The following is an 18996-nucleotide window of genomic DNA, read 5'->3' on the forward strand; positions in this document are numbered from 1 at the left end:
ACTGCAGGGAGTTCATATACTCACTTCATATTAGAACTCTCAAAACTTTCTGTATAGTAATATGCTTATATTCTTCCCCCAAAGTAGATTAAGTAAATAAAACCTAAAACTTATTTCTTATATATTTCTCCAGCAAAACATAATGCTGGCAGTCTTGCTTGTTTGTCTGTATTAATGCAGTCTGCCCTCACTGGGTAATGCTGATGAATAAATCACTAAATGTGTAATGGCATCTATTTACTCTGAATGGCAACATTTTAGTCCAGACAGAAAATGACCATTCATGGGGTTTTTTTTCATTTTTTTCCTTCTCCTACTATCTGAAAATAAATTAATCGTATTGTGTGTAGCCATTATAGAAATATGTAAAATTACACCTCACAATATAGCAGTGATGTTTTCCAGTCTTTATGCGAAGATATTTAACTTCTAGTTTGCAAGTAAATTGCTTTTTTCACTTTGGTTGCATGGCGCCAGAATTGTAACAATTTTGTCAAAACAAGGCCTTTAATTACCACACCTTTGTGATAATAGGTTATTAATGTCCAGAAAATTCTTGAGAGATTACATGAGAAATTCAATAGAATAAAATGTTTGATCATCAGTAAAAAGTGAATGAAATGGATTCCAAATCTGATGGACCTGTCATAGGCAAAAAGTTATTAACTTGATTTTTATAGCTTTTGCTGGTCCTTACTGTACCAGTGATGAATGCATCTGCCATACCAAGTACTATTCTACAGGAACACAAAGAGGAAAAGAAGGTCTGTTTGATACTGCTTTCAAGTCTATTGAATTTATAGCAGTTGAAATGAATCCAGTGAGTCCTGAGCAACTCATTGTCTTGTAACTCTGTGCAAGTTTCTATTGTGTATGGCTGGTTTAATTCCTTACAATGAAGCACCATCATTCTTAATTTTAAAATAAGAATACTGAACAGTACATGATGCCAAATATTAAATTAATAACAACGCTAATGAATTTTCCTCTTTTTTTCTCTGGTTATGAATTGGCCAGAAAGAGATACGGCAGTGTAAGGTATCTGGCTGTACTCAATGATCTTAAAGGTCTTTTCCAACCTGGATGAGTAATCTATGATTCTGTGGTTTCATTATATGAAATTACTGTTCACAATATTTTAATAATTCTTGAATGGTATGAAAATGGTCTTTTATGAATATTTGCAACTCTTTTTTGGTTTGTATTATAGGATTAAATTCTGATCACAGACTTGTATGAGTATTAGATTTTGTGAACAACTAAGTTTACAATTTTTAATTTCCTATGATTATAAACATCAGTTCTGTAACGAACTAAAATACCCCCCAAATTGCTGAGTATTTGTAAGCAACTAGAAATACTATTCTTGATTTTTTGGAAGGACCATTCTGGTTTAATAGTATCTATAAGAAAGTTTAAGGTAATTTTCTCCCTGTCTTTTGCTTGTCATTTAGTTTTCATTTATAGTAAAAAGACCAAAAAGGGAGAACAGTTGCACTTTATAGTAAGTAAATTGTCCATGTTAAAATTCTGGTCTGTGTTGAGTAAACTAATTTATCCTTACAATATATCTATGTTTTTCCTTGCTATTGGTTCTAGTAAAACTTTTCATCCAGGAGTTTTAGAGGAATTTCTTTAAGGGAAATGGCAGGAAAGCAATGATGGAACAAATGGCCATTGTATTCACAGAATGTGTTGCTGTACCAATGTAAAGCTATACAAAACAAGGACATGTAACTCCACTAAGTCAAGATGCCAAGAGAACCCCACATGAAAACATGGAAAAACCCCCAAACTTTCATTAATCATGATATTTGTTGCCTGTGTTACCTGCCTCATGCTATTTCATATCTTCTGGGAGCACACAGGGAGCATAAGTGAACTGGCATTATCCAAAATCTCATGCCGTTTGTGCACTGGGAAAAGAGCTGGAAGAACTTGTGCTTACACTGACAGGAACTTGTTCATAATGATGATTGACCATAAGTGAGTGGGGCTTGTTCATGCTTTTTCTTCTCAGCTTCAAAGCACCAATTCTTCCTTTGCTTTCAGGCTGTTTTTCAAACAGAAGTCAGAATTATCAAAAGTTTCAGTCTGGTGAAAAGTTGAGGCAAGTTGCTATGCCAGTGATATATATACAGTGGAAATGTTTAGGGACCTGAGGACAGAACTGATTATTAGAAGAGAGAAGAGTCTAATGGGTTGCAGAAAGGGACCTACCAGCTACCTTCATAGACTGACTAGGATTCCTGCTACATGAAAAATTTACAAGCATTGTCTTCCAGGACTACAGAAAAATTGGGAAAACTTTAATGAAATGCTGAAATAAGCAGAGGGTGATTGATATCCAGAGACTACCACTAAACCTTCTCCTTACAAAAGCAGCTCAAGTTTCCCTTGAAAGGACAGAAGAGAGTGGCTAACAACAGAAGTCTAGATTATTTACTGCCAATGGCTTCCTTAATTTATCTTCACTGTGAGTTTTATTCATGCCCCAAGGTTCTAGGAGATTGGTAGGTGTCCTAGAAAAGAGACTGCTGGTACCTGATGACTGAAGCAGTTAGAATGATGTTGAACTGATGAGTCCAGTAAAAGATAAACTCTGACAAGATGGGTATAAATAAAAGCAAGTGCATTCACACAGCTCATTCACAAATTGCAGGTTATTTGCAGATAGTCATGCTTGTAAAATGGATGACTCTGGAATTACTGATAATGGTAAAGCCAATACTCTGAAACCAGCCAGGTTGATTTTCTTTATTCCTCCTCACACTTGTAAGATGGTTTTGAACACCTGATGGGTTGGAGAGTCAGATTTAGCAGGGGAACATGGCAGAGAAGGAGAAGTATATTAAATACCTTTAACTGAAACTGAACCTGCTTGCAGAAATGTAATGAACACCTTAATGATGAATGCATTTCATATAAACCAGGAAATTCCCCTCTCTCCAACTCATAACTTCCTAAGCAGTGTGCAGAGCTTCCTGTGCTTCACTCATGCCTATGGATTTTGGGGCCAGGCCAGCACAGAGGTGTCTCAGGGAATACAGCAGATCTTCTTTGCAGGGTGTTTCTGTTAACATCAGCTGGAGAAGGACAAGAATTGCCCACTCTAAGGTTTCTTTTAAACGCTTTTTGCACTGTGTATCTTGGTCAGGATCACAATAAAAGGAGGGGTCTTTAGAGTCATTTGTGTCTGTGTAGTGTTCTGGAGTTGACCTCTGCCTCCCAACTTGTGGAGGCTGGTGAGCCTGCTAGACAAGGAAAGAAAGGAGTCCTACGGTGGGATAAGTCCTAGGTCCCTTTCTACCTTATGGTGACTGAAAAAGCCTCCCCCAGAATGCTCTGTTCTGTTATGTTAATGTACCCCAGTTCTGCTCCCCTGGTTGGCTCTGTTGGCCGCTACACCCCTTGTTACCTGATACCCCCTCAGAGTTTCTCTACTGGTTCCCTTACCCTGGACCCCCCATTGTTCTGCCCCGACTTCTCTGGAAACTTGCATGAGTGCGGATGCATTAAAGCTCTCCCGTAGAACCCCATGTGAAGACCCTTCCTGCTCATTCATTGTCAGACTGCTTTTGCCAGCTGTCCGGTGTGTGTACGTGTGTGTGCAAGTGTGCTGGCTGCACCGAGCGGCTTCCTCCTTGGAGGTGCTTTTGGGAAGGTTGTGGCCCTTTACCATCTAATATCACCGTGACACCAACTGTCTGAATTTCCATTTCTGAACAACTTCTTAGTGTTCTTCATTTTGCTGTGCTGCTTCTGAAGTATTTGGCCTGCTCCTGGAATTGAAATTTGATGTCCTGGATGATGGTGCCAGAATAACTTTGTAATAGTATGTATTATTTCTTTTCCTTTTAAGGTGAGATCCTGGGAATTCCATGCATTTTTAAGGCTCTCGGACTTCTTTTTGACCATTTAGTAACATGCAAGACTCAAAACTGAGGTTAGCAGTGCATAGAAAATATGGAGTAGGCAAATGATGAGTGATGATGACTAGGCAAAACACTGATTAGTGTAGCACAAAGTAACTGAAAGGTGTAGGGAATAAAGAGGAAAGGTAAATAAGTTAGTGGTAGTATGTGGAGGGTAAATGATCTCTGAGAGTACCATGGAAAGACTTGTTGTGTTTCATTGGAATAATTCAGTACAGCAAAATTTCACATACTGGTCCTTTATGAGTGCTAATATACTTACGACAAAAGCATTCATCTTACTGAAAAGAGCACTGACTGATCCAAGTAGGGCTGTTCACATAAGCAAGATTTATCCACCAATCATCTTCTTTCCTTGAATAGTAATATTATACACTCTTAAGCCTGAGTAAATGTCAGCTGATGATACTTTTGTGGCTCCTTTTGGTAAATATTTCATTATGTATTCTAGATTCTGTTCCTTTTCTTGGAGGCTTCAGATGTTTTTTTATTTTGTTTTTTTGCTGCTGCTAGCTCTTGTGCTGTCTTTTTTAAAACTATGTTCAAAGAAAATAGTAATTTATTAAGAAAATTACCTGTACAAGCAGACTTTGATGGCAGTAGCCATAAAAATAGTGACATTCGCAGGAAGAAACACTTTGCAAGCTGACAGACTATCTCAATAAAGCTCACATAGCATCTCAGTGAGAGAAAGGGTAGGGTTCTTTTTTTTCTTGTGTTTGCAGGGCTGAATTATTTAGACTACCTAATTTGAACCTTTAGATAATTAAGAACAGCTTTATATCATTAATGATTATATGCATGTTTAAGTGGTGCTTTCTCTTTTGAAACTATTGGCCATCTTTAATTAATACAGGGACAGCAGAGAGCACTTTGCTGACGTTTGACTAATCCACACAGAGCTGCAGTGGTATTCCAGGTAAACTACATCTTCAAGGCTATAGCGTTTGGTTTAGGACATAGTAGCACTTGGTAACAATTGATGCTCCAGTTTTGATCTCCAGCATCTATGTGATAGGGGTTTGGGAGGCAGGATTGCTCTTCTCTTTAGTAATAGACCTTGGGATTTAGTATTAAAATAGTTTTTTTCTTCACTGAATTAGCAGCAATTAAGTGCCGATTTTTTATTATGGTAACCAGCTGACTCAAAAAGGTGTTTGTTTGATTTGTCTATGATCCAGTTTTGGTATTTTATCTCAGGCACAGAGATATTTTTACGGAATACATGTTTTACATAGAACCATGAGTTTATTTGACAAATGTTTGGTGTCCATCTATTGCTTCGCTGTTGCTGGGTTAAGAAGTTGAGTGAGAAATGTTCAAGTAACTCTGCTAGTTTAGTCTTCCTCATAATACTTTACTTTAAACTTCTTTAATTGTGACCAGTCTCTTGGGTTTTCTATTTCTTTCCCCTTGTTGAAGACTAATAGAAAAATCCAGGCTTCTATTCTTTCCATTTTTACTCAAAGGTATCAGAGAAATTAGGTAGACTCAGATCAGCTGAAACCACTGGAATTACTGCTGCAACTCTTTTTAATGGATTGTGTACCTCATCCCACAGACTCACTTTCCTGAGTAATTCTATGCTAGGCAATACATCATTGGTGTTTTACACTACCAGTTTCTTATTAACATCCAATTTAAGAGTGATCCACACTTGGAGAATTTATTCTTTTCTTTTCAACATACATAAAGTACTTAGTGCAGAAGAGAACTTTTTTTTCCATCTGGAGCTGAGATGCTGAGAGTGCTAGTGTTGCTTGTAGGGCTTTATGCTTATAAAGCAAATCCAAAGTAAGCTAGGGCATTTTTCAAAATTTATTCTGGTTAAATTAAAAATTAAGCATTGGGTAAATTGCTTAATATAACATTATGTTTTCGATTAAATTAATTGTTGTCTTTGACTTCCAGATTTATGTTCCTACTAAGCATGACTAAGCCAAATTCTATTAGCTGAATGCTAGTGTCTTCAATTAATTTTAGGCTTTTGTAGCTTTGCATAGTGGTATTCTAAAGCTAGACTATTTGAAAAACTCCAGGGAATTTAAAATTTAAGGTCCTTAGTTTTGTTCCCTTTCAAAAGTCTATCATGCTTCAAACATTTGATGTAAAACAAGGACATCATGTGTATGAAGCACGAAGTTACTACCCACAAACAAAAAATTTAGATTATGATGTTATCTAGTTCACTTATCAATTGTACAAGTTTTTAATCTTCCACAACCTGAGCAGTACATATCATTAACTGTTAGAGTAGTGCTGGTTGTTGCTCATTGTCCCTCTTGAAAAAGCTGTGCTCTTACTACCTCCTGTGCTTTCCTTTCCTGTTAAACTTTCCACCTGTCTATAGTTACGGTAAAATGCAAAAGGAACTGTGCTGCTCTCTGTTAAATACCTTACTGCTGGTTTCCTGGGCTTTTGAACTGCCAAAGGCCAGTTGTGTCCTCACAGGTTCAATGGCTGGCAGTCACATGGGCCTCAATGCTGGAAGGCTCATTTGCCACGCAGCCCTTCTTGCCTGTGTGTAACAGCTTGGAAACGAGGTCTGCAAACTCTGCTCTCCTATTACACCTATACAAAATCAATAAACACAGAAAACAGAGTAAAACAAATTAATTTATCATCTGGAACACAGGGCAAGTCTATACTAATATTTAGGTTTAAACAGGAGGTCACCCTTGAGGTTTCCATGCCAGGTACTGCAGCAGTTTCCGTTGCAGATTTTGGCTTTGGAGCAAAGCCATCCATACTGTGACAGCCTGGCAAGGCCAGCCTGTGCAAACCTAAAGCAATTGCTGCTCTCCTCTTCAGACACCCTGTAGGGCTGGAAGATGGAAGCGAGAAACTGGGATTGTTCTGTACCAATCCTGTGTGAGAGATGTACAGTGTAACCATGATTCAGAGGAAAGAAGCTGTTTCAAAAGTTGACCTCCTGTCTAATAAATTAAGTAGTTTTACAGCCTTGAGAGGCCAGTGCCTTAGGGTAAAACTTGGAGATTTATAGTATTACAGGAAGGCAGATAGGAGCTGAATAAGGTTTCTTAATGAAGCTTAAGGTCAACATAGTCAATGATGATACTTCCTTACAAGTATCAAATTTCATATTAGCTCCTTCTTTCCATGTTGTCTGTTCTTGGCTCCATGTTCAGATATATGGAAGATATTGTTGGCTATGGTTCTTCTGGAAGAGTGTAACATTGATATAAAAAGGTAGATTTTTCTTTAAAAAAACTTTTCTGATTATTGTGTTCATCTAAACCACTTCAGTGAAAACTAATGGTGTGCAAATTTCACAGAAAGTATTAAAGAGCTTAGAAGAATAATCAATAAATTTCAATTAAATGGAGTTTTGGTGGAGCTTTTGTCCATATGCTTTGAATGATGAGACCTATGATCATAAGTGTAATAACTGTATGCTTACAACATAAAGGTCAGTGGATTTTGATTGCTCTAATTGTCCTTTCATTGTTCAAGAATCTTAGATTCTTCCCTTCTGATAAATTCTCTTCACTAATTTTGACCTGGACTAATGTGGTAGGGTACTTAACTTTGTTAATTAAAGATACAATCCCATCACGATGCTTAAGGATGGTGCTGCCTATGACATTCCTTATTCTAAAGAACCAGACCAAGGTTTTTAACCAACTGCTCTCTAAATTCTGTGGCAAATTACTAGGTACTGAGCTGTAACAGAGTAGAAGACATAGACCTTGCCTGCATATCTGGACAGTAGGAATGCATAACAAGCCATATTGAGAAGGGAGCTTGCTTCTTAAAAGCAAAACTGTTGTCTAAATAGGGTAGGTTGTATTTTGCACTGTCTACTATTTCTTTCTAATCCCCTTGAATTACACGTCCCTCAACTCCTAAAATAATATTCTTTATCTGAGTTGATACTTCTGCCTCCAAATTATTTCACTGGCTTCCTTTGGGTAAGTCCTACCTGATGGTAGATTTACTGCCAGGTTCAATTCCTTATCTCTCTGTGTGAAGGCCCAGAACAAGCTGATCAGTTTTCACCTTGAACCTTTTTCATCCTTTATTCCTTTGCCACGTGTGCCTTATACCTGGAAGTGATTTGCTGTCTTATTGCACCAGTCTCTTGACATTCATCTCATTTAATCTCCTTAAGATTCAGTTCTGCCAACTTCCCCAAAATGGACCCAGGTGTAATCTTCTATTCAGGTTACTGACAGTAATGTGATCTCATTTCATGTTTTTACAGATCCAAGCACAATTAGGTTTCAGTCTTGCCTGGTGCCTTTGGACACCACAGAACACGTAACACACAGTAAGTGAGAGGATGGATATTTCTTCATTTTTTCCTCAATAACTCTTGCACTTCTGTTGCAGTGGGATCATAAACTAATGAGAAACACTAGATTACAAAATTCAAAATTGATTTTTTCCAACTGAAAAGGGATGCTTGTTTTATGAAAGCTCCATAAATTACCTTTAAATCCTTTTTAATTTATAAGAGACCTATGAATGGCCCACTACACTGCCTATGCATACAGCAGTATACAATACAAAATATCTATGACCTCACTCCATATGGCTAAAAATGAATGTTGCATCACAGGATGTTATTAGAGAATGAATTGAAAAGATTTCACTCTGCACTGTAGCGTATCCTGTGTTAGCAGTGTTTGTAGGGCCTAAGTACGGTTTAATACTTTTTCCTGGGAACCACTTCGGGCCAGATGGTAGCTGGACACAGGCGTAGCCTCTCCCCCAAGTAATCAATTGGAAAGGCCCAGAGACCTGGTGTGTTTCAGGGTCCTTCACCAGCACTGGTGGCTTCTCCGTGAGCTTAGCTTGGGTTGAATTTGAGAAGTGGCGGAGTACTGGGGGGTCAGGCTCTGATGATGTACCATTTAGGAAGTTAATGACATAGAGAGCCTTACAGAGTCTTTCAACAGGAGACAAGATTTCTGTTTCTCTCCGTTGCTGGTTGAGGACCCTTTTGAGGGTTTGGTGGGTCCTTTCTACGATGGATTGTCCTGTGGGATTGCTAGGTATGCCTGTCTTGTGTTTTATTCCCCATTGGTTGAAGAAATCTTTTAACTTGTGAGAGGTGTAGGCAGGCCCATTATCTGTTTTGATTTCTTCAGGGACTCCCAGGGTGGCGAAGGCAAGGAGAAAATGCTTGATGACGTGGATGGCACTTTCTCCTGCACGGGCTGACGCAAACACTGCCCCAGAAAATGTGTCAACTGACACATCTGAGCCCCGGCCATGCGGCTGGAGAAATAAACATCTCTGAAACATCTACCACGAATCTGTCCATATATACTTCGTTTCCACGGGACTCCTGGTTTGATATATGCTTGTTGCAGTAATCCCCACTGCGACAAACTGGGGGAGAATGCGGGCAAGATACCGATCCCTGAGGACAATTCGTGAGTAAAATAACCACTCTAGACCTCTCTCTTCTCATCTTGGTTTGGATATTCTCTCTGGACTATGGAAGAATCGTGGGAAATGGGGCTCTCTGAGCCACAGAAAGAAATGTACCTAGAAGTTAAAGGAATCCTTGAACAACATAACAAAAAAGTAATGCAACCAGGAGATCTAGAACATTTCTTCATCTGGCTTTTCAAAAGGTTCTCCTATATTTCTCGGGACTTACTTTTTGATATCGAACCTCCTGTATCTTGTGAGGCGTGTTTCTGGGACGAGATATGGGATAAAGTATGGGATCAAAGAGAAGCTTTCCGTGCATACCTTGTAATCAGAGAAGCTCTTGAGAAGCATTTGTATGGTCCCATTACCCCTAAAGCAGAAGATCATACTAATCCCGTGGCCGAGGCCGCGCGGCCGCCATCCCAGGAGCGCGTGGCTGCAGCCGTGCCAGCGGAGGTGCCTGTGCTGGACGCGCCCAGCCCCCTCGGGAGCGTGCGCCTTATGGTGGACCCCATCCCTGTCTCGGGGTCCCTGGCCACGCAGCCGCGAGTGAGGGAGCGATGCCGCAGGTGCCGCGGGTGCCGTGGGCCACGAGCAGCCAGGAACCGGGCATCGGCGTGGCAGGCCGCTCTGAGCACACGGCTCGGAGAGCCCTGCGGAGGGAGAAGCGGCGGTTTCCACAGCGACACGAGAAGCCGCGCAGCGCAGCACCGAGCCAGAACGGGGCCGCACTCAAAGCAGCGTGGAGTTTGCAGAGCGGAACCACTCACAGGGCACAGAGCCGGCGGTGATGGCAACGCGGGGCTGTGCAGAGCCCAGACACGCGCCAGAGCAGCGCCCCTCGGAGAGCGCGGAGCAGCCGCAACGCGGGGGCCCGGCCGAGACGTCGGAGTTGGCGAGGCGGCGGCCACGCGGGACCGGCAGCCACAACGAACACGCAAGCATGTGATAGGAGGAGTTGTAGCCACGAAAGTCACAGGAACTGTGAAATGGTACAATGTCAAAAACAACTATGGGTTTATAACACGAGATGATACAGAGGGAGATCTATTCATCCATAGAACTGCCATTAAAAGGAGTAACCCTAAAAATTACCTGCAAAGTGTAGGAGATGGAGAAGTTGTACAGTTTGATATAGTGCAAGGAAAGAAAGGTTTACAAGCAGCAAATGTTACTGGGCCTGGGGGTATTCCAGTCAAAGGCAGCCGTTATGCACAAAATTATAAACAATATCCATCCCTGCAATTTCCCTACCCACACTCTACTTCCCCCTTTTACCCTATACCCAGTATGAACCCCTTCCTAAGTTTACCCTATCCCCAGTTTATTCCTAATCCGTTTTTCACCCCATGGCTTCCCTATACAATTCCATTTCCCTACAATTCCTCTCCGATGCCGAGGGGGGGATGAAAAGGGGGAGGGAAGAAATTAAACCCTCTCCTGCCTCAGTTTCCCCACAAAGCATGCTCAGAGAGTCCTGTCTCCCTTCTGTCAGCCGTAAGATGTTCCACAGAATCTGATTGGACATTTAAAGACTCAGGAGGGTGGCTTGTTTTGTTTTGAAACTGTTCTTGTTATGTTTATCCAGTTGTTTTCATTCTCCTTTTATTAAAATAAAACGGGTGAGGTGTTGGGGTCCCTCCCCCACCGTGTAGCCCTGGGAGAGGGGTCCTGAGGGGACAGGCACGGGGTTTCCCTGCCCCTGCTCAGCCTCGTTCCCATTGGTTGGTTTGTGTTCCCTGCGCGGGCAGAAGGACCCTTGGTCCCGTGACTGGAACAGTTCCTGAGCACAGCCCCGGCCATGCGGCTGGAGAAATAAACATCTCTGAAACAGCTATCAAGAATCTGTCTGTCCGTATATATTTCCTTTCCACGGGGCTCCTGGTGTGATATCTGCATGTTGCAGGATCCCCACTGCAACAGTATCCCAATGGTTTCTTTCCAGAGTAAATTTTTTGGCAAATATGCCTTCATGTTGCTGCAAAATATAATAGATGTTTTTGCAAAATTAAGAGCTTAATAGCCCTTTCGTGTGTGTGTGCATTTGTTTTTTGTTGGGTTTTTGGGGGGTTGTGGGGGGGGGTTGTGGGATTTTTTGCATTTTTGTGTGTGTGTTGGTTTTGTTTGGGGTTTTTTTTTGAGGGACAGAGTGGTGGTGTGTAGTTTGGATTTTTTTGCTAAATCCTTTAGTTCTCCTCCCTTAGCCTTTCTGAAGTTCTTAAAAGGTCTTGTCTTTAGTAAGCTTGTCTTTTTTTTTTTCAAATTCCATCACCTTACCATAATAATCTTCTGGGATGATTGCTCCGCTTGCAAATATAAGATACCTATTGTCTGTGAACTGAAGTATTTACAAGGGAGACTACTGACTGCTTATGAGAGTTGAGTTCTATAATAAAAGCTATGTGAGAAAAGTAACAGCCATGCATCTTTCAATAGGTCAGCTGTTTTCTGTTCATTAGTGTATCTCTGCTGGTAACTTCTGAGAAAACACTGGAACCCTGTGAGTCTCTTCAAACACCTCACAAATCAGCCTTGCAGTTTTTAATGCTTCCTCTTTTCCCCACAAATGCGAACTTCCCCATAATTTTTCTCTACAAGTTTTCTTAAGTCACATTTGCATGCAGCCTAGTATGAGATTGTTTTCAGTATAAGGTAAACTTATTATTCTGTGGAGCTGTGTTGAGGAAATGGTGCAATTTAAATCTGTTGGAAGAATAGTCTTACAGAAAGGAGGAAATACTTAAAAACAGTATGTGCATATAACATAGACAAATAGATGCACACTGGTATGTGTAATGAGTGCTGTAATTTTTCTTGGGCTGCCAAATCAAGATTACATGGTACTTTGAAATATAATGCATGAAAGTCAGGAGTTGTGGGGTTTTCTCTACTTTTTTTGAGGGTTTTTTTTGGGGGGGGGAAGGGGGGAGAGGGATTGTTTGTTTATTTGTTTGTTTGTTTGTTTTTTATGGCAGGCCATATAATCAGTTAACCAAGTGATGTAGTAAGTTTTAATATATCCTCAAAATAATGATCTCACCTGAGCTGGAGTTAGTGCTACTTAGGGAAATTGCTGGTTATCATCAACATGTGAAGAAACAGAAGCTATTAGAAAGTACCTGCCTCCTAAGAGCAAAAAGATACCAATAACCGATTAAGCTCATCAGAGTACTACTCAGAAGCTTCAGTTTAAGGGAGTTATAAAGTATGTCCTTGTGACACAGCAGAAAAAGAGAGGGTGCCATTTTGGAGGGGATATAGGTAGGGACAAAAGACCTCATCTGCTTTATCAGCACATGTCCACAGATGTTGATGGAGCTTAGAGCTGCTGTTTACAGAAACATTCTGGTTTAAACCAGTTTTCAGGTACCTGACAGATGTCTAGGATTCTATTTAAACCATGTGCATTTCCTAAAGAAGGAAACCTGCCAAGGTATGAGACTATTTCAGTTAACTATGTGTCTGATGTCAAGGGGTGATTTAAACAACAGCAATATGATTGCCTACACTATTCACACAGGTTGTGGGGTTGGGGGGATGTCAGTTTGGGGCTTTGTTCTTGGCAGGGTGGTTTGTATCTCTTCCAAAGTTTCCATTTATTTTCTAAAATCTGTTGTGGAGATATAGAGACAGGGCTAAATAATAGTGTTAACTGCTATTAAAAGAAGAGCACAACAAGACAGTTCTAATGTATTTTTATATATTTCTATCTATTTTGTGATTTCAGTATGTCAGACATGCACTCTATTGCAAACATTGCCCTCTCTTTGGAGCACATTGCAAACTGTTTCAGGTATTAAGCAGCACAGGATTCAGGCTGTGTTTGTTTTGTTACAAAGACATATTCCATATTCCTTTGTGTAACACCAGTGCCTCATCTAATGAAAAATAATGGCTTATTTATTTTTAATTATTATACCAATTTGCTTCTGGAATAATCCAGCTGTAAAAGAGAAGCACATCACTCATGTGTTAACCAGTATTTTCTGACTTGGTCTCTTTCATTGTATTCTATCCTTTTTCCTTTTGACTTATATAAACACCTGTTTTGCTAAACTCCTACAGTCTCCAAAGATCTTAGCATTTGATATGGTTGATTATAACATTCTGTTGGTTAAATTAGCCTCCTAAGGTTTGATGGTTCAGCTCTGAAATGGATCACTACATATACAAATCTAATATGCTAAAGAGAAAATAGAACAGTTATATCAGGGACTTTCCCATTTATATTCTTTTATAATAGCGAAACTGGTGAAAGTGCTTAATGTAATTTTCTCAAACATGTCTGTATTTGTATAGTTTTTAATCTTAATTTTTTTGCTGTGATATCCATCTGTTTATTAATTGCACAAGTGCCAATGTGCTGGTGATTTTATGAAGAGAAAGGGGGGAAGATGGAAATACCCATTAAAAAGTAGTTAAGGAATTCCCTGTTTATTTCTTCTAGTCTAAAAATGTAGTTATTTTGGAAGCATGACTGTTTACCGTTGCTTAAAAACATTGAAGTTGAAAGATTTGCAGACTGAAATTCTCTCTCTCTATGACATCAGTAAGGTCATTGTCAGCAGGGCTCATTTCACTCATGTTGTTCTGCTAACACACCCTCATCTGTCTGGGGGGACCTAAACTAATCACAGCTTTTCTGTTGAGGCTGCTGGCACGGCTTTGGGTTGCTGCTATTGCTCTCCTGGTTTCCTGATTTGGACATCCTCTTGCTATAATAAAGTCATTAAAAAGACAATATTCATTAAGTTTCTTCATAAATACTTACTATTGTAGACCTAGAGATACCACTGTGAAGTTAATCCATGTCTTGGTCCATGTTGCAAGGCGCTGGTGGCAGGAGACACGCTGAGTTACTGGATTCAGCAGCTTTAGGGCTTCTCTATTTTATGCTGTCATTTCAAGCCTCAACCTGTTGAGAACATGCAGAAACTTTATTTGCTCTGCTGCTGATTTGCCTTCATCCTGAAGGTGAAGGATTTAGGTCTAGGAGCAGTTGATCTAGGTGACTGCTCACATAATACATGATTTTTCACTGAAATATATGTGACCCTGTTGTGGTTTAACACTGGCCAAATGCCAGGCACCCATGGCAGGTGCTCACTTGTCACAGCTGGGCAGAGGAGAGAAAAAATTTAATGAAGCCTTCATGAGTTAAGGACTGGGAGAAAACACTCCGAAGGCAAAACAGGCTCAACTTAGAAGTATAAAGTGAATTTATTGCTAACAAAATCAGATGAGGATAATGAGAAGTAAAATAAGCCCTTAAAAACACCTTTTCTTCCCCCAACCCCTCCCTCCTTCCCACTGACAGCGCAGGAGACAGGGAATGGGGGTTTTGGTCAGTTCGTCACCTGAGATCTTCCACTGCTCAGGGAGAGAAGTCCTTCCCCTGTGAGACCGTGGGGTCCCTTCCCACAGGAGACAGTTCTCTGTGAACTTCTCCAATGTGGCTCCAATCTCACGAGCAGCAGTCCTCCCAAAACTACTGCAATGTGAGTCCCTCCCACGGGCACACAGTCCTCCCAAAACTGCTGTGGTGTGGGTCACTCTTCCACGGGGTGCAGTGCTCCAAGGACAGGCTGCTCCAGCCTGGGGGCAGGGGCCCTCTCTCTCCACCAGGTCTCCCACTGGATCACAGCCTCCTCCAGGCATCCACCTGCTCAGGCGTGGGCACCTCCCCCACGGGCTGCAGGTGGATCTCTGCATCCTGCTCGGATGCCCATGGGCTGCAGGGGCACGGCTGCTTCACCATGGTCCTGACCACAGCCTGCAGAGGAATCTCAGCTCTGGTGCCTGGAGCACCTCTTCCCCCTCCTTCTTCCACTGACCTTGGTGTCTCCATTGTTGTTTTCCCTCACATGTTCTCACCTCCTCCCCTTCTCTGGCTAGGAGAAAAACTGTGCCCCACTTTGTTTTGATTTCTTCTTAAATCTGTTATCACAGAGGCATTACCGTCATCTCTAATTGGGCCAGCCTTGGCCAGTGGCGTGTCCATCTTCAGAGGCAGCAGGGACTGGCTCTGCTGGACATGGTGGAAGCTTCCAGCAGCTTCTCACAGAAGCCACCTCTGTGGCCCCCCTGCTACCAAAAACCAGGCCGTGCAAAACAAACACAAACCCGTACCTCCCAAGATTATATGATATGTGCCATTTCTTCTGCACTGTCCCTTTGCAAAGAGATGATAAAACTCAAACAGAATGGACTGCTTCGTGATTTCCCACGTGATGAATGTGTGTATGTGAGGAAGAGGTGGCTGTTCTGTGGAGTTACATTGTCTGTTCACTTCTTGTTTACTAAATGGGGAGGTATGGAAGGAAATTGAGAAATTGCAACATGGTTCTGAAATGTTAAGGATTTATTTCAACTGAAATAGCTCCTTCATTTTAGCATAACTTATTTTTAATTATTGAAATGTTCTCTAGTTTTCAAATGTAAGTGTTTTATGTACTTTTGGTCTCATTTTACTCATTTCTGAAGTGAGCTATACATCCCCATAAGCTGATGAAACCCTATAACCAACACCATGCCTCTGTATTTTATCCTTTTAGGTATTTATTTTATTGTTACTGCAACCATCTCGTTTTTACTTTTAGAGCTAGCCCTTAGTTCTGAGGGTAGCTTTTTTCTTCTTTAAAAAAAGTAAAGTATTTCATAGTCATTATTGTACAACTACTTTTGTAAGTCAAAGCTCACCAGAAGCTTCTGTGTATGTGGTACTGGCTATACACTTTTCATCAGGAACTGCTCTTCTTCCTATGGGTTCTCTGGCTAGTAGAGTCATTAAAAAAATAATAAATGTTGAAGAAAAATTCTTACTTGTTGTGTAAAAATAATATGTTACACAATAATATCTGATATTTATGTTGTTTACCTGGAGATATATTTACTGCCTTCACAGCCTCTCTAACATTCCTTCACATTTGCTTGTTTCTGTACTATTTTGATAAGGTATTTCAGTGACACAAAATTTCTTATTTGAGCACTAATTGGCCTCACATGTGTACTGTATTTTGATACATTCACTTATTTACATTATTTGACAATAGACAATAATAGTTCTTTAACTTTTGTTTGTCATCCTCCTCTGTTGGCATGACTGTGCTTTCAGTGGTACTTACTTTTAAAGTATTTTCTGACATTATTGCCCTTTTTTGTTATAATCTTTCCACTAAACTACTGGTGTACTTTTTCCATTTTAGACTCCTAACATTTGTGTTAGATATGCTTGGTTTTGAGTTAGATTCATATTTTTGCATGTCTTGCTTAATTAAAATCAGTTAAGAAGTATATTCTTCATTATTTCCTACAGTAGTTGGCATATTCTATTTGCTTGTTTTCAGAGACGGACTTTTTATCACTTCATTTCTAGAAAAATACCTCATCTTCAACTTACGTGCTCCACCTACCAACTCTTCCAGTCTCTCCTATCTTCCATCTTTATAAAAAAGCAAAACAAAGAAACCCACATCCTCTCTAATCTATTAAATGCTAGTCCTGCATTTTGGCAGACTGCTCCTTTTATTTGTTCTTTTCTGTTGCAGAGTTTTATATATTTTATCTGTTAGTATTGAAGTGAGACAGTACCACATTTAATAAGCCTGAACTTAATCCCTGATATTTAAGGAATCGTGGCGGGGCTGATTATTTCTGTGTGCAGCATCAGTTGCAAGTTAACCTCACAAGGAATCCTTGTATGCTGAGGTACCTGCTTGTGACTTCATTTTACTGCTGGGAATCAGGAATCAGTGTACTTTAATATTGGGTCTGACAGTGACTCTGGGTCCTAATAATTCAGTGTTTCAGATCTAGATCGTTAATAGTGCCCTTGCTAGCCAGTGTGTTGGGACAGTGTCTACCCTGAGTCATTTTCAACTGCAGCTGGATGAAATATAGCTTAACTTCAAACAAGAGAGAGGCTGATTTACAGCAGGCAGAAGTGTAGCTGTATATTTCAAATGTATTTTCAATACTGAGGTTTTCATAACTGAATGCCTATATTTTTCCAGGCCTCCTTGAATGTGCAGAGTCTACAAAAATTCAGATCATACAAATTGCAGTACCAGAGAAAATTGTTCCAGCTGCCTGCTCATTCATTCATTCAACTTAGTCATCCAAAACACACAAGGAAGACTGTATAGGTGCCATAAGTATCCTTATTTTTCAAGGCTATATTCTGCCTGGTCTTTGACAGATGTTTTATGACAGTTGCTTGCACTGTCCATAAATACAGAAACCAGTAGCTCCTAGTTTCTCTTCTGGGCCTTTGTGGGAGCCTGTGTGCATCACTGCCCCTGGAAGAATGGCCATCTCCCAGTGCATCTCAGTTTGTCTCCTTTAAGTCATTACAAGGGTATCTCTTCAGGGAATTATGTGGACACCTGAAAGAAAAAAGGAGAGAGAATATTCTGTGGTACATATTGCAGCTACAATCTGCCTCAACTTTGTGCTACAATGAGCTAGCTAGATTAGAAACTGAAACAATAATAAAGAAAAAATGAGAGAGGAGGAAGAAAAGGAAACTAATATAAGCCAGAACTAGTGGAGAAGTAAACCTAAAAAAAAGGACTGTTTTGATGAAAAGTAAAGAAAGGAGAAAATACATGTCAGAAAGAAGTGACATACAAGACATATATCTGTCACTTTAGTAGCTGAATTTCCCATAAACTTCCATTGAGATCCGATTAGCTCTGCAGGGAGCAATATAAGTGGGAAAGCATTAGATGTAACTGAACTTGTGATAAATCCTCCTGCAGCCAAGCATTAGTCAGACATATACTGATCTAATAACAAGTCATGATTACAGTTTAATCCTGACTGGTACTTTTAGAATTATGGATAAAACTGATCGTTTATTGTTGACTTTTAAAATTCCCCAAGGTAACAGTATGGGGTTCTCCTTAACTAAAGGAATTATTCAGATTGAGGCTGAAGGCATATAACTGCACACATTAACTAGGATCATTAATATTGTCACAGAGGTGTATGTGAACAACTTCTAAACCAGGTACTAGTCACATCCCATGTAGTAAATTACTAAGCACCTTACTTAATGTTTTTAAATCTATGATACTAAGTTTTAAAACTTCAGCTGGCTTTCTGATTTTCAGTTTGGAAGAATCCTTTTTGCCCCACCTTTCCAGGTGTGATAGGTGTTGCTCAAAGGCTTCATTCTTCCAGTGCCTGAAAGTAGAAATGCAATATAAGAACATCTCTGATGTTCTTCATGATGTTGGGTGTGATGAACAAGAGAAAGTAATAATTTATATTCATGGTTGTTATTACACCTGACAAAATGTGCTGCTGGTCGTTAGAGATAAGATTTTTTCTTTTCCTGTCTTGCATGTGGTATCTAGAGTACATCTCTGTGATTCATTGTGGTTAGGATCTGTCATTTTTCGTTGGTTGCCAAAACAGAAAATAAGGGAGCCCTTTTTCTTGAAAATTGAGATTTAATTACCCAGTTGTCTCTCACAAAAAGTACTTTTTGAATTAAAAATCACAGTTTTCTTATAAAGCTCTTAATTTTAATTTCTTTTAACAAAAAATTTAGCACTTTTAAAAAAAAAGTAGGATAAACTACTTTTCTTCAGTGACTTTGCATACTTTTAAGCTTTAAGATTTAACTATATTTATTTTGTACTGTAAACAG

Source organism: Corvus hawaiiensis, chromosome 6 (genome assembly GCF_020740725.1).
Source record: "Corvus hawaiiensis isolate bCorHaw1 chromosome 6, bCorHaw1.pri.cur, whole genome shotgun sequence".
Taxonomy (NCBI): Eukaryota; Metazoa; Chordata; class Aves; order Passeriformes; family Corvidae; genus Corvus; species Corvus hawaiiensis.